This window comes from Myxine glutinosa, chromosome 8, assembly GCF_964187855.1.
Source record: "Myxine glutinosa chromosome 8, kmMyxGlut1.1, whole genome shotgun sequence".
NCBI lineage: Eukaryota > Metazoa > Chordata > Myxini > Myxiniformes > Myxinidae > Myxine > Myxine glutinosa.
In genome coordinates this window covers 142,238,063-142,251,738 of record NC_136268.1, presented here as the reverse complement: position 1 = coordinate 142,251,738, position 13,676 = coordinate 142,238,063, and positions in this window count along the sequence as shown.

Sequence of the window (13,676 nt, the reverse complement as noted above, 5' to 3'; positions counted from 1 at the left end):
GCAAAAGAGAGGGTGAAAAGAACAGAGAGAGGGTGAGATAGAGCAGGGGAGCAGGATTTTAGGACCCGTGGGCTGATGCCGTATGGTCCAGTTGCAGAATCAGAGTCGAGATTTGACAAAAACTCCTCTACCTTGTCAGGAGAGAAGGACGCAGAGACCAGGAGCAGTTGGGTTCGACTGGGAAAGGTGGGAACAGAGAGAGATGTGTTTGGGACACAAGATTTTGAGGCAAACACAGAGTTGAGGCATTCGGCTTTGTCACGTGCGATGTCAAGTGTGTAACCATTTGAGGTAAGGGAGAGGATGGAGGGGGAACAAACACCAGAAACGGATTTGACCAGACGCCACCAGGATTTGGAGGAAGGAGACAGGTTTGAGAGTTCATTATTGAGTGTGGAGAGATACTGCTTCCTGGCCCTTCTGAGGGTAGACACACACTTGTTCCGAGCTTGGTGGAAGGAACTGAGATTGCCTTCAGTTGGATTAGCCTTCCAAGAGGCAAAGGCAAGTTGTTTCAGGGCAACTGCCTCACCACAAGATTCCGTGTACCATGGACGGGAGGAAGGGTAAGACAACTGAAGACGAGATGGGATAAATCTGTGCATGAGAGAGAGCAGTTTGCTTTGGAAGAATTCCCAGGAAGAATTGATGTCAGAGGCAGTGGAGATGGGAGACCAATCCAGATGATTGATGGCTGCTTGAAGACCGTCCCAGTCGGCCTGAGTGAAATTCCAGACTCGTCGACGCTGAGGAGGCTCTCTGAGAATGGCCAGAGAGATGTGGCCAGATGGCCAGAATGGCCAGAGAATGGCGTTCTCCGTATTATCATCATAAAGCTTTGAAAATTTGAGGACAATAGCTCAAATGGTAAAAAAGTTACAGCCCGGACACACACACACACACACACACACAGATACACACACACACACACTATTACAAAACCCCGTCTCCTGCTGTGCAGAGGATGGCCTGATAATATTAACTATCACATAGCAATAAAGACTTAGATATCATAGAGTGATTTAAAACAAATCCAACTTATTTTTTCAAAACTTTCCCCCAAATTTTTTTTTTTGCCCAAAACACTCCTCGGCACTCACCTGTGAACCTCTGAGAGTTTGATGAAGATCCGTTTGACCATCTCTGAAAAAATGCTGACAAACACAAACGGCTCTTCTTATTGTATAGATATATAAATACATCACACATACACCCTCTCTCCATCCTAATACTCCACGATCTCCTCATGCCATGACAAAAGGATAACACCCAAAATGCCATCTTCTCCTGCTTCCCACACCTGTGAGCATACTTCGATCAATGTTCTGTTGATTCCATCCATTATTCTGGAGATTCTGTTGAACTGGTGTGGCATTTCGATCTCTTCTCAACAGATAAGGAAATGTTCTCATCTTTGGTCCTCTATGCTGAAAACCTTCCCCACTCTTATCTATGTGAGACATTTTAACTCTATTCTGCTGATTGCTTCCTCTTCCTCTGTCAGAGCAAGCCTTATCAATGTAAGTGGAGAAATGTTTTGAGGCTGTTGGCAAGCAAGCCTGTTTTTATCAGATGAAGATCTCACAATGTCATTGCAAAATATCACTCCACATCCTGAAGAACAGCTCACTTTTATGAGGAGCGGAAGCTGCAAGGCAAAATATTCCAAATATGATATGCTCTATTCTACGAAGCATTGATGTGACACCATTTTGTATTTGTTATGTGTGGAAGTTTCATATTTTATGGCAGTAATTTGACTCTTCAGCTGTAAGAGGATTGGTTCCTGCGTAGTTCCGTTTGTTATTTGCTGATGCTGTTGGTCCTGCCTATGTCCGACAGACAACGACGTTTTGTTCAGCTGTATCTTGGACACAAGACAGTTGTTATTACCTTGAGGAGATTGTTCTTCCGATACAAATTCAATCGAGCATGTGTGAGATGATTAAAGGTGCATTACGACAGCATCACGCTTATGCACTTGGCCTGGAATAATTTGGAGTGGAATGAATGGAATCTACGAGAACAGGATTTCTACCATCAAGCCATCTGCATCATTCCGAGAAACTGCTGGGCTTGTACTGTATAAGCTACTGTGGTGGACAATCTACATATTGAGCCTCAAATACAACAGGATTGTTTAATGTTTGAGAATTTCCCTGGAGTTGAATCTCTAAAGATATTCAACAACACTCATTGGTGTTATTTCTCGGAAAACACCTTGTAGTTTGCAGGAAATCGTCCAACAGGATGGTGCAAAGGTAGCACACTTGCCTTTTACCTGTCTCATCTCCATCCAAAGATAAAATATCGAATTTCTTCAAATATCGCATTGATTCACAGGTAAGATGTTGCATGACAAAGTGTGCCGTACCTCAGGTGCATGTTAAGCAGGGTGGTCCGGCTGTTAACATTAGTTGGTGGACATTAATGATTCCTTGTTTTCTTTCATGAAGAGTCGACAAGGCGTCGTTGAACGTCTGGGCTTGTCAGGCAGTTTGTGAAAGGCGTTGGCAAATAACTTTCTCTGCTGACCCCAGAAGAAGGTGGGAATAATTGGGCATTAAAGTAGTAGTAGTAGAGTAGTAGTAGTAGTAGTGTAGTAGTAGTAGTAGTAGTAGTAGTAGTAGTAGTAGTAGTAGTAGTAGTGCTTTTGTTGGAAAGGTTATCGAGATTTGCGTTCACAGCTCATGCAAGCTCAGGCAAACATATGTTCCCAGTTTAATGTCGCTCAATTCCTCATCTCTGCAAGTCCATGGTTTGAACTACAGTAGACAAGGTAGAGCATTTTGAAGAGAAAGCACTACCAAGATAGATAAGGGGAAGGTAAAAGAACGCAAAAGAACACCAAAAAAAGAACGCCAAAGAACACCAAAAAAAGAATGCCAAATAACACATTTATACAAATAAGAGCAAAGTATCTTGTGGAGAGACCGTACAAAGTGCATCATTTATAGTCCAGGTTTCCTTAAACTTTTGAACAGTGTTACTATATTCTACCGTCTTGTACTCAGAAATAATGCGTGAGCGTATTAAGCCCTTCAGACCTACAGAACTGTGTTCCACCACATTTCTCTCAATTTTTGCCTTCCTGGTTTTATATATTGCCATTTTCCCACAGGCTAAAATAAAGTTAACAAGGAGATCACGTGACTTGCTTAGTTTCTTTACCGGGTGCCCGATGATAAAAAGTGTTGGAGAGAAGTGAAGCCAGAAGCGCAAGAGAAGATTTTTCATCAGTAAGAACACTGGTTCAAGATGGTGGCATTGAAGGTATATGTGAAATATAGTTTCCCTCTCACCACAAAAGCAGCAATCCTCTGGGAAGTTAGTGAAATGCCGCATCATAGATCCAGAGCTCAGTGCGCCATGTAGCAACCTCCAACTTAAGTCTGCCATCATTCTTGGCGTTGGGTAGAGATAGAGTGAATCCCAACGTGGATGAACAGTCAAAAGAAGTGGAGGAATCTCACGCCAGTGAGTATCCAGTCGGGTTGCAAGAGCTATATAATGGAGCGAGTGGATCACTAGCAGGTATATATTTTTCCTTGATAGCCCACAGAACGACATTTCCACTGTGCCAGGGGTCTTACTCATATTGTTTGCAGGTATTGGCTGAGAGAGCTCGCAACATCGTGGTCGGATTTTAAAATCCATGGAGTTACCGATGGACATCTGCCCAGATCCATCACCCTCTTTGGAGTTCTCTAGATATTCCAGACAATCGGGAGGCAAGGAGCTTTTGACCTCTTCAAGTATCCTGGAGGGGATCCTGATTGTCCTCAGGCCCATTTTCGCTGCGAGTTCCTTGGGTAAAATAAGCCTTCTCTTACCATCGTTCAGAAGGTCTCTCACTGTGGATATGCTACCAGCTAAGAGGCTCCTTCTTACTGAAAAGGAAGCCAGAGTTGGGCCCTGTAGAAGAGGGTTGAGAATGAGTGGTTCTTCTAGCAGGTCCTTGCCTGGATAAGGAACTGTTCTTTGTACGTCGACTACATTCCAAGCCTTCAGCATTTCTTGATAAAAAGAGGCAATGTAGCACTAGACAGGCTCTGAGATGTAATGATGAAAAGGTTCCTTTTGTACCCAAAATTGAGCACTTTGCTGAAGAAGTATGATGCCAGTGAGCACCATTGCGGTGCAGGGTTCACATGTAGGTAACGTTGTATGGTCTTCAGCCTGGATGCGTGGTAGTGGCTTCGAAGGCAGGGAAAAGACTGTCCACCTTCTGCAAAAGGCAAGCTCAGAATGCCCAGGGAAACCCAGTGTTTACCATTCCAAAAGTAGTCCAGTAGCTTCCTCTGTATCATCTTAACCAGAAACTCCTCTGGAGTGCTTATGCAAGAGGGCCTGAATACTAACTTCGGAATTATAAACTGTTTAATAAGGAGTGTTTTTCCCCTCAGAGACAGGACTTTTAGTAGTCCACTCCAGTCTCTCAACTTTGCTTCGATCTTGTCCCCTAAAGTGTTACAGTTAATGAGTGGTGAGGACCCATGGGAAGTGGACAAGTGCACCCCCAAATATTTGAGCTCATTGCGACTCCAGGTCAATTTCTGAAAAAGTGTTGGTAACTCCTTTACCTGCATTTGTCCAATTAGAAGCCCCGAGCTTTTCCTCCAATTGATTGTAGCAGACGATGCTGCTGAATAGACCTGCTGACAATCATAAACTATTTGCATATCCCTTGCATTACTGGCAAACACGAGAACATCATCTGCATATGCAGAAAGTTTGAGGTTGACCCTGTTGTGTGGCACCACAGTGCCAGTTAGCCTTCTTCTCATCAAACAAAGGAAGGATTCGATACATAGGGAATATAATTGGCCAGACAGGGGACATCCTTGTCTTATTCCTCTCTCAAATGGAAAGGGCGCGAGCAAGAAACCGTTGACTTTAACTAGGCATTCTGCCGACATGTACAACATCTGAATCATGCCTACAAATCTCCTCCCCAACCCAAATGTTAGCAAGGTTTCAAACAGATACTCATGGTTCATCTGGTCAAAGGCTTTCTCCTGATCCAAGGAAAGAAATCCGACTTGAGTCCGAGTCATGTCCGCATACTGTATCAGGTCTCTGACAAGGGATATTGTTACGGACCATGGATAGGATGTTGTTTTGCCGAGCGGATGGCGCCGCGGCCCTAACAGTTACCCCGACTAACCCGATTCCTGAACGTTGGCCGAATCGCGCCACAGATATTCAATGGGGAAAAGACTAAAGCGAAAGATGTAAAGAAGAAAGAAAGACAAAGGGTAAGAAATACCAATATAATTAATTTCTATTTACACCCAAAAATAACCAAGGAAGAAGGAAGGATAATAAAATAATTTACAGAAGAAATCAGAGACACAGTGCAATGCTAGCTTACCTACAGTCTTAATTAACCCAGGACAGAACAAACAAAAGACAGACTCACGCGGGGAATGATGACAGGAATGGCAGGAGGTGGATGGCTGGAGGGGGAGGAAGGCACGGAGCTGGCTGGAGCTTGATCCCACACGGGACATCGGGCTGGACCTCGACGGCCGCCGATGTCACCGATCCTGTGGTGTGCGCGGCGTAACGGGTCGGAGCTGCCTGGTGGAGCCAACGCTGCTGGTGGGGGGTTGGTGTGACGGGTTCTCTCTCCTTCTCTCACAAGCTCCAGGACTCTTTCTCTCTCTTTCTTAGTCCAACCCAGTCCAACAACTTCCTCTCTTGCTTAGTCCAACTACTTCAAGGCCTTTCTGTGTTCTGATCTCCTCCCTCCTCGACTCTCTCTGGGGGCCTCTGCCTTGGGTTATATAAGCCCCACCCTTGACCCTTTTGCGAACCTCCCCCAAACGTTCTCTCTCCGCCCTCTCAAGCCAACCCCTCGTTCTGGGTTGGTCGGCAAGGGCTGGTTCACTCCTCCCCTCTATGACGAGGTGGAGACACGCCCTTCTTCCCCGACCTTGCCTCGTGGCCAATGGTGGTTTTGGGGGCGATTCGCGCTAGCCCCAGCCAAAGGGCAGCAATGGCAATGAAGAAAACCGCCCAAAATGCAGTTGGCAATTGCAGCAAAGTGGACGGCAGATGAAATGCAGCAGAGTGGCTAAACCTGGCACTTGGAAGATGCCATGTCGGAGGGATGTACTTTATTTAATGCAGTGCAATGGAGTGTCAAATTAATGGAAGGCAAATCCTTAGCCGAATACACATAATAAGGATATAACTACTGAACATGGATATATGGTGTCCTTCGTGTATGCTTTATGGAATTAACTACGGGAACGCCCTTTGATCTTTATACAACAACAATTGCAGGAAGGAGGGTGACATTTTTACAACTATTTACACAACAACAACAAAAAAAAAACATTCTCATATCCATGCCGACAAATCTCCTCCCCAACCCAAATGTTAGCAAGGTTTCAAACAGATACTCATGGTTCATCTGGTCAAGGGCTTTCTCCTGATCCAAGGAAAGAAATCCGACTTGAGTCTGAGTCATGTCCGCATACTGTATCAGGTCTCTGACAAGGGATATGTTGTCATGTATTGTCCTGCCTGGAATGGCACAAGATTGGTCCGGGCTGACTAATTTTGTCAGGACTGGTCCGAGACGGAGTGACAACATTTTAGCCATGACCTTATAATCCACACACAGCAGAGACACAGGGCGGTAATTCTTCAAGTTTCTCAAGTCACCCTCCTTGGGAATCAAGACCAGAATCGCTCGATGCCAAGAAAGGGGCATTATACCTGTATCACATGCTTCCTGAGCTACGCTTAGGTAATCAGGTCCAACCAAGTCCCATACTTTTGTGTAGAATTCACATGATAAGCCATCCATGCCAGGGGATTTATCTCTTGATAGGCTGTGCAGGGCGGTTTTCAATTCTTCCAGAGATAATGGAGTCTCCAGCTGCTCCCGGTCTTCTACAGAGGCTTCAGGAAGACTACTCCACAAAGTGCCACCTGCACCTGCATCTGTGCTCTTACCCGAATACAGCTGAGCGCAAAAGGCTCTAATTCGTTTTTGAACACCCTCAGAGCCATTGAGCAAGAGACCATCTTCTGCGAGAACACTCGCTATAGTCCTGAATTGACCTTTACGTTTTTCCACTCCTTTGAGATAATTCAGGACATATTCATCCTCAGAAATAAACTGCAAACGAGAGCGCACATACGCCCCTCGTGACTTCACATGACTACATGCTTTAAGGGTGCTCTTTTTTTCTTGGTATGCCTGCAGTTCAGTAGAGGTCAGTGTGGCCAGGTGCTTCTCAAGGTGCAGCAGTTCCTCTTCCAGTCTTTTGATCCCTACCCCAAGTGTTTTGCTCGATCCATGCGAGTATTCCTGACACAGCAATTTCAATCGTACCTTGCCTACATCCCACCAGAATCCAAGTGAGCAAAGATCTCCTTTTTTATTCCTCCAGGCTTGCCAAAAATTCAAAAAGATTGACAAAAAGGCTTCATCCTGACTTAAAGCATTGTTCAGGTGCCACAAGCCAGGGCCTCGCCTTGTTTCCGCATGGGAAAACTTATTCCAGGCCAAGTTGTGATCTGTGAAATGGGCAACTTTTATGCCAGAGTCACTGACACTCTTACACCAATGGTGAGACACGTAAATTCTATCGAGCCGGGATTGTGATATATGACCACCTCTGATACTCGAATACGTGAATGTTCTGTCTGTGGGGTGTTGTATGTGCCAAGTATCCCTCAAGTTTAACAGTGTTATGGTTTGTTGTAATATTCTTACAGAGGGATTATGCGGTTCCTGACCTATTCGATCAAGGGAGGGGTTTAGAGTGCAATTAAAGTCTCCTCCAAGAATTACACACTCTTCACCAGGCAAGGTGAGCATGAATCTCTGCAACCGGTTGAAGAAAATCCCCCTTGCAACTCCTACACAAGGTGCATAAATGTTGACGAAATTGACAACAAATTCTTCAAACTTTGCTTTTATATGTAGCAACCGCCCCACACTGGCTTCCTTTACGACAAGTATTTCAGGTTTCCTCTTTGGTGAAAAGAGGGTAGCCACTCCACAAGATGTGTCCGTTAGGTGACTGAAAAAGGCCAAGCCTTCCCATTGGTTTTCCCATCGGGATGCAGCCTCTGGGGTCGTGTGGGTTTCCTGCAGAAAGGTTACTTCAAGTTTTTCCTTCACACAGAATGACAATACCTGGTGCACACGGAATGCATCCTTACAGCCATTGACATTCAATGATCCTATTCGTAAGTTTGATGTCATTATTGTATTGAGAGTTTTGTTTCTGTGAAATTCATCCTCCTAAACTAATTTATATTCAGGCCCATAACTCAACAGCTTTGCTAGAAACTTCCTGACTTGGGCTTGTTCGGCCGAGCCTGAAGTCCTTGTTTTATGTCCCTCTCTCCTTAGCACAAACAAGGAATGCACTAGCAAGTCATAATCTTTCCACCGTTTCAGCGCATTTTCCACTTTCTTCCTGCTATGCAAGCTTTACTCGAGTATTTCCTGGCTGGGAATGCAGGAATGGCGTCCTGCAGGTAGGTCTGTCTCTAAACCAGTCAGTGACCCTTGATAGTCTTCCCCATCACCAATACTTTCCTCATCATCGCTGTCTGGAGGTTCAAGATCCTTCTCCTTTGGTGTACTTGTACAATGTGTCAAGTCTTCTGCCATGTCGTCTCTCAAGGCTGACTTGGCATAATCTTCTGGCGCAGAGGAACGCTCCTTTGGCTCTGATGCGGCGGACGTTGCTTCACCTGTGGGAATGGATGCCTCCTCCTCAGTTGGTATAGGAGATCCAACCTTTTGGGGTGGTAAAATAGAGATGTGCTCAACTATTCCCCTTTCTGCGCCAACAGTGAGTAAAGTGACATCACCTGAGATGTCGGTCAGTGCCAGCAACTTTATTGATGCTTGTGTGTCTGGTTCCCTCTCTCTGTCTGTCCCACCGATGAATGCTACTTCAGAATCCTTTGAAACTTCGGTGTTAATCCTTCGGTTCAGAACTGCTCTTGCAGATGTTTCAATCCATGGTTTATTTTGAAGCTTCGTTGCAGTTGTTATTATTGGATGCATTTTCTCAGGAACCAACATCACAGTATCGTTTGGCCCTGTCAAGTCAGATACCTCTAGGTTGTTTATCTTTACCATGCTGGGTTTACTACCTGACGGTCTCCCTTCCTGTTCATTCTCCAAACTGCCTTTGGGTGGATCTGAGAAAGAAGACTCTCCATATCCTGTCGTTTGATGAATAGTTTCCTCTTCTTCTTCTTCCATTTCTTCAGATTATAATATATAATATATACAGTGCATTCAGAAAGTACACTACTCACAATAAGTTAGGGATATTGGCAGGTTCTTCGGTGTGGATGATTTTGTGTTTTAATTATGTTGAAAAACGTTGTTGGTCCTACTTCTATGGTTATTAATGAGTGTGAAAAACACAGCATTCTTGATTTAAATACCATAACCCTAACCCCTATAAAAAAAAAAAACTCACTCCCACAATATCCCTAACTTATTGTGAGTAGTGTATTCAGACCCCTTCACTTTTTTCACATTTTGTTATGTTGCGGCCTTATAATGAAATCGTTTAAATTCATTTTTTTCCCTCATCAATCCACACTCAATACGCCATAACGACAAAGAGAAAACAGGATTTTAGAAAGTTTTGCAAATTTATTAAAAAGGAAAAACTGAAATATCACATTGACATAAGTATTCATACCCTTTGCTATGACACTTGAAATTTAGCTCAGGTGCCTCCCATTTCTCTTGATCATCTTTGAGATGTTTCTACACCTTGATTGGAGTCCACCTGTGGTGAATTCAATTGATTGGACATGATTTGGAAAGGCACACACCTGTCCATATAAGGTCTCACAGCTGACAATGCATATTAGAGCAAAACCCAAGCCATGAGGTCGAAGGAACTGCCTGCAGAGCTCAGAGACAGGATTGTGTCGAGGCACAGATCTGGGGAAGCCAACAAAAAAATCTCTGCTGCATTGAAGGTTCCCAAGAGCACAGTGGCGTACATAATTCTTAAACGGAAGAGGTTTGGAACAACCAGGACTCTTCCTAGAGCTGGCCGCCCGGCCAACCTGAGCAATCGGGGGAGAAGGGCCTTGGTAAGAGAGGTGACCAAGAACCCGATGGTCACTCTGGCTGAGCTCCAGAGATCCTGTGTGGAGATGGGAGAAACTTCCAGAAGGACAACCATCACTGCAACACTCCACCGATCTGGGCTTTATGGCAGAGTGGCCAGACGGAATCCAAACAGTTCAATCTTGGTTTCATCAGACCACATAATCTTGTTTCTCACAGTCTGAGAGTCCTTTAGGTGCTTTTTTGCAAACTCCAAGCGGGATTTCATGTGTCTTTCACTGAGGAGAGGCTTCCGTCTGGCCACGTCTGGCACTGAGGAGAGGCACGATTTTACGTGATGCTGACTTTTGACTTTTTGACCAAATTATTAATTTATCTTCTCCATATTCTCATAATAAAGCTTTGTTGAAAATATGATGACAAAACTGAAACCGTAAATTTAAATTTCAGGTCAATTGGATGAAAATTGATGATTTCATGTGACGTTTTTTTTTTTTTTTTTTTGTATACAAGATCGAGGCTCGTGAAAGAGCGAACATTAATCACACAGAAAGACAAACCGACACATAAAACATATAACATCGGGAGCGGTAGACAAGATGGGGAGAGAGGGGGAAGGACACAAACACAACATTTGAGAGCAGGGACCGAGAGACATGGAGACATCGAGAGATCTGAGAGAGGGCGAGGGTTTGGGGGGGGGGCATGGGAAGGGGGCGGTGGGAGAGGTATAAAACATATGGACACTGCCAGGACTTCCAGGAAAGAAGTTGGAATTTCAAACAAGGTGGATCTGGGATGAATTAGCGGGGGTAGAAAAGATCAAGGTTTTGGATGGGGGAAGATAAGAGATGGTGGTGAACAGCTGTTTTAAAGACCTGGAGGGAGGAGTGGGATTGAAGGGAGTGAGGGAGTTTGTTCCAGAGGCGGGAGAAAAGAGGAATGAAAGAGTGAAGGTGAGCAGAGAGCCGAGATTTCGGCAGTTTAACCATCAGAGGGTTGCTGGCAGATCTTGTGCGACCTGTAGGAATATTTGGGGGACAGAGCACAGAGAGAGCTGGGGGTGCAAGGCCGGAGAGGAGTCGGTAGAAGACAGAAAGACCACCTACCTGCCTGCGGTGAGTGAGTGAAAGGCCCTCAGAGATAGCTTCATCGCGGGAGATTCCAATAATTCTGAAAGCTTTGGTTTCAACAGCGTGAAGCCGAGCTAGGTGTGAGGCAGGAGCACCGGCCCATAGGGGAGAACAGTATTCCATTGAGCTGCGGATGAAAGCCTTGTATGTGGTGAGGAGCTCAGGTGTGCCGAGGAAGGACTTCGCATGACAGAGGATGCCCAGTCGGCGACTGGCTTTGGAGGCCAGCTTGGAAATGTGGTTTTCCCAAGAAAGATCATGGCAGATAGTGAGACCCAAAATCTTGAGCGACAGAACTTCTTGGAGAGGATTGTTGAGAAAGTAGATGGGAGGGTTGTCCAGTCGATCTTTTCGGAGAGACATAGTAAGAGTGTGAGATTTGTCAGGATTGAAAGACATGTTCCACTTGTTTGACCAGTCTGTGATTTTGTCCAGGTCTTCAGAGAGTGAGGAGGCAGCAGACTGCCGATCTGAGGGAAGAGGAATGGAGCGGCAGAGAGTGGAGTCATCAGCAAAGAGATAGAGAGGATTTTCGAGAGAGTCAGAGAGATCATTGATGAAGACCAGAAAAAGCACGGGGCCCAGAACACTGCCTTGGGGAACTCCAGCCTGAACAGGAAGAGGAGATGAGAGAAACCCATTCAGGGCCACACGTTGACGATGACTAGAGAGGAAGTCCGTCAGCCATGCGTGGAGATTTCCATGGATACCAAAGGAGGAGAGTTTGGTGAGCAGAGCGGGGTGCCAGACCGTGTCGAAGGCACGTGATATGTCGAGGGAGACAGCTCTAATTTCCTGTTTGGCATTGAGGACCTCCACCATTGTTGAGACAGCAGAAGCAGCATGTCCAGAGTAGAGTGACCTGGTCTGAAACCAAATTGATGATCAGAGATCAAGCCATTGGAGAAGAGGAAAGATTTCATATCCGAAGCAATGATGGATTCCATGACTTTGCTGATAATTGGGAGAAGGCTGATTGGTCTGTAGTTGCTAGGATCTGTTTTTGCACCTTTTTTGTGCAAAGCGGTGATGTTGGCTGATTTCCAAGCAGATGGCAGTTGACCTTGAGCAAAAGAGAGGGTGAAGAGAACAGAGAGAGGGTGAGATAGAGCAGCAGAGCAGGATTTTAGGACCCGTGGGCTGATGCCGTCGGGTCCAGTTGCAGAATCTGAGTCGAGGGTTGACAGAAACTTTTCCACCTTGTCAGGAGGAAAGGACACGGAGTCCAGGAGCAGCAGGGTACGACTGGGTATGGTGGGTACAGAGAGGGATGGGTTTGGGACACAAGATTTAGAGGCAAACACAGAGTTGAGGCATTCAGCTTTTTCACGTGCGGAGTCAGCTGTGTAGCCGTTTGAGGTAAGGGAGGGGATGGAGGGGGAACAAACACCAGAAACGCATTTGACCAGATGCCACCAGGATTTGGAAGAGGGAGACAGATAAGAGAGTTCGGTCTTGAGAACGGAGAGATATTGTTTCCTGGCTCTCCTGAGGGTGGACACACACTTGTTTCGGGCTTTGTGAAAGGAAATGAGATTTCCTTCCGTTGGATTTGCTTTCCAGGAGACGAAGGCAAGTTGTTTCTGGGCAACAGCCTCACCAGAAGATTCCGTGTACCATGGATGGGAGGAAGGGTATGACAACTGAAGACGAGATGGGATAAATCTGTGCATGAGAGAGAGCAATTTACTTTGGAAGAATTCCCAGGATGAGTTGATGTCAGAGGTGGTAGAGATGGGAGACCAGTCCAGATGATTGATGGCTGCTTGAAGACCGTGCCAGTTGGCCTGAGTGAAATGCCAGACTCGTCGACGCTGAGCAGGCTCCCTGAGGATGGTCAGAGAGATGTCCACTTTAACAAGGACATGATCAGATGATCCGATCGGAGCAGAAGAAGAGCAGCAGACATTTTCAGGGAAGTTAGTCATAACCAAGTCCAGAAGAGAAGATGTTCCGTTGACTGAGATCCGGGTCGGGAAATTGACAGATTGTGTCAGTCCCAGTGAGTCGCAGAAGTCCTTTGCTGAGGAGCCATGGCTGGTGAGAGAGGTACCCACACCCAGCCAACTGGCATGGTGACAATTGAAATCACCACATATGAGGAAGAGAGAGTTGGGATGAGTAGATAGAAGTTGGTCCATATCATCAGACAGCGAGATGTAGATGGAGTCATCACTGTTTGGTGGACGGTACAACACACATATGAACAAGAGGTGGGAGCGAAGGGGAAGCCGTAGCCAGAGGTATTCCTGGGGGTGAGGTGGAGAGAGTGCAGTGCAGGGCGAGTGAGGAAGAGAGTTTTTGATAAAGATAGCAACCCCGCCTCCAGGACGAGGCTCAGGTCTATCATACCGGAGGAGGGAGTAGCCCGGGAGAGATACTATGGAATCAGAGACATCATAAAGGAGGAAAGTTTCTGTTTAGCAGATCACGTCTGGTTTGACAGAAGCAACCTGTATGGAGAG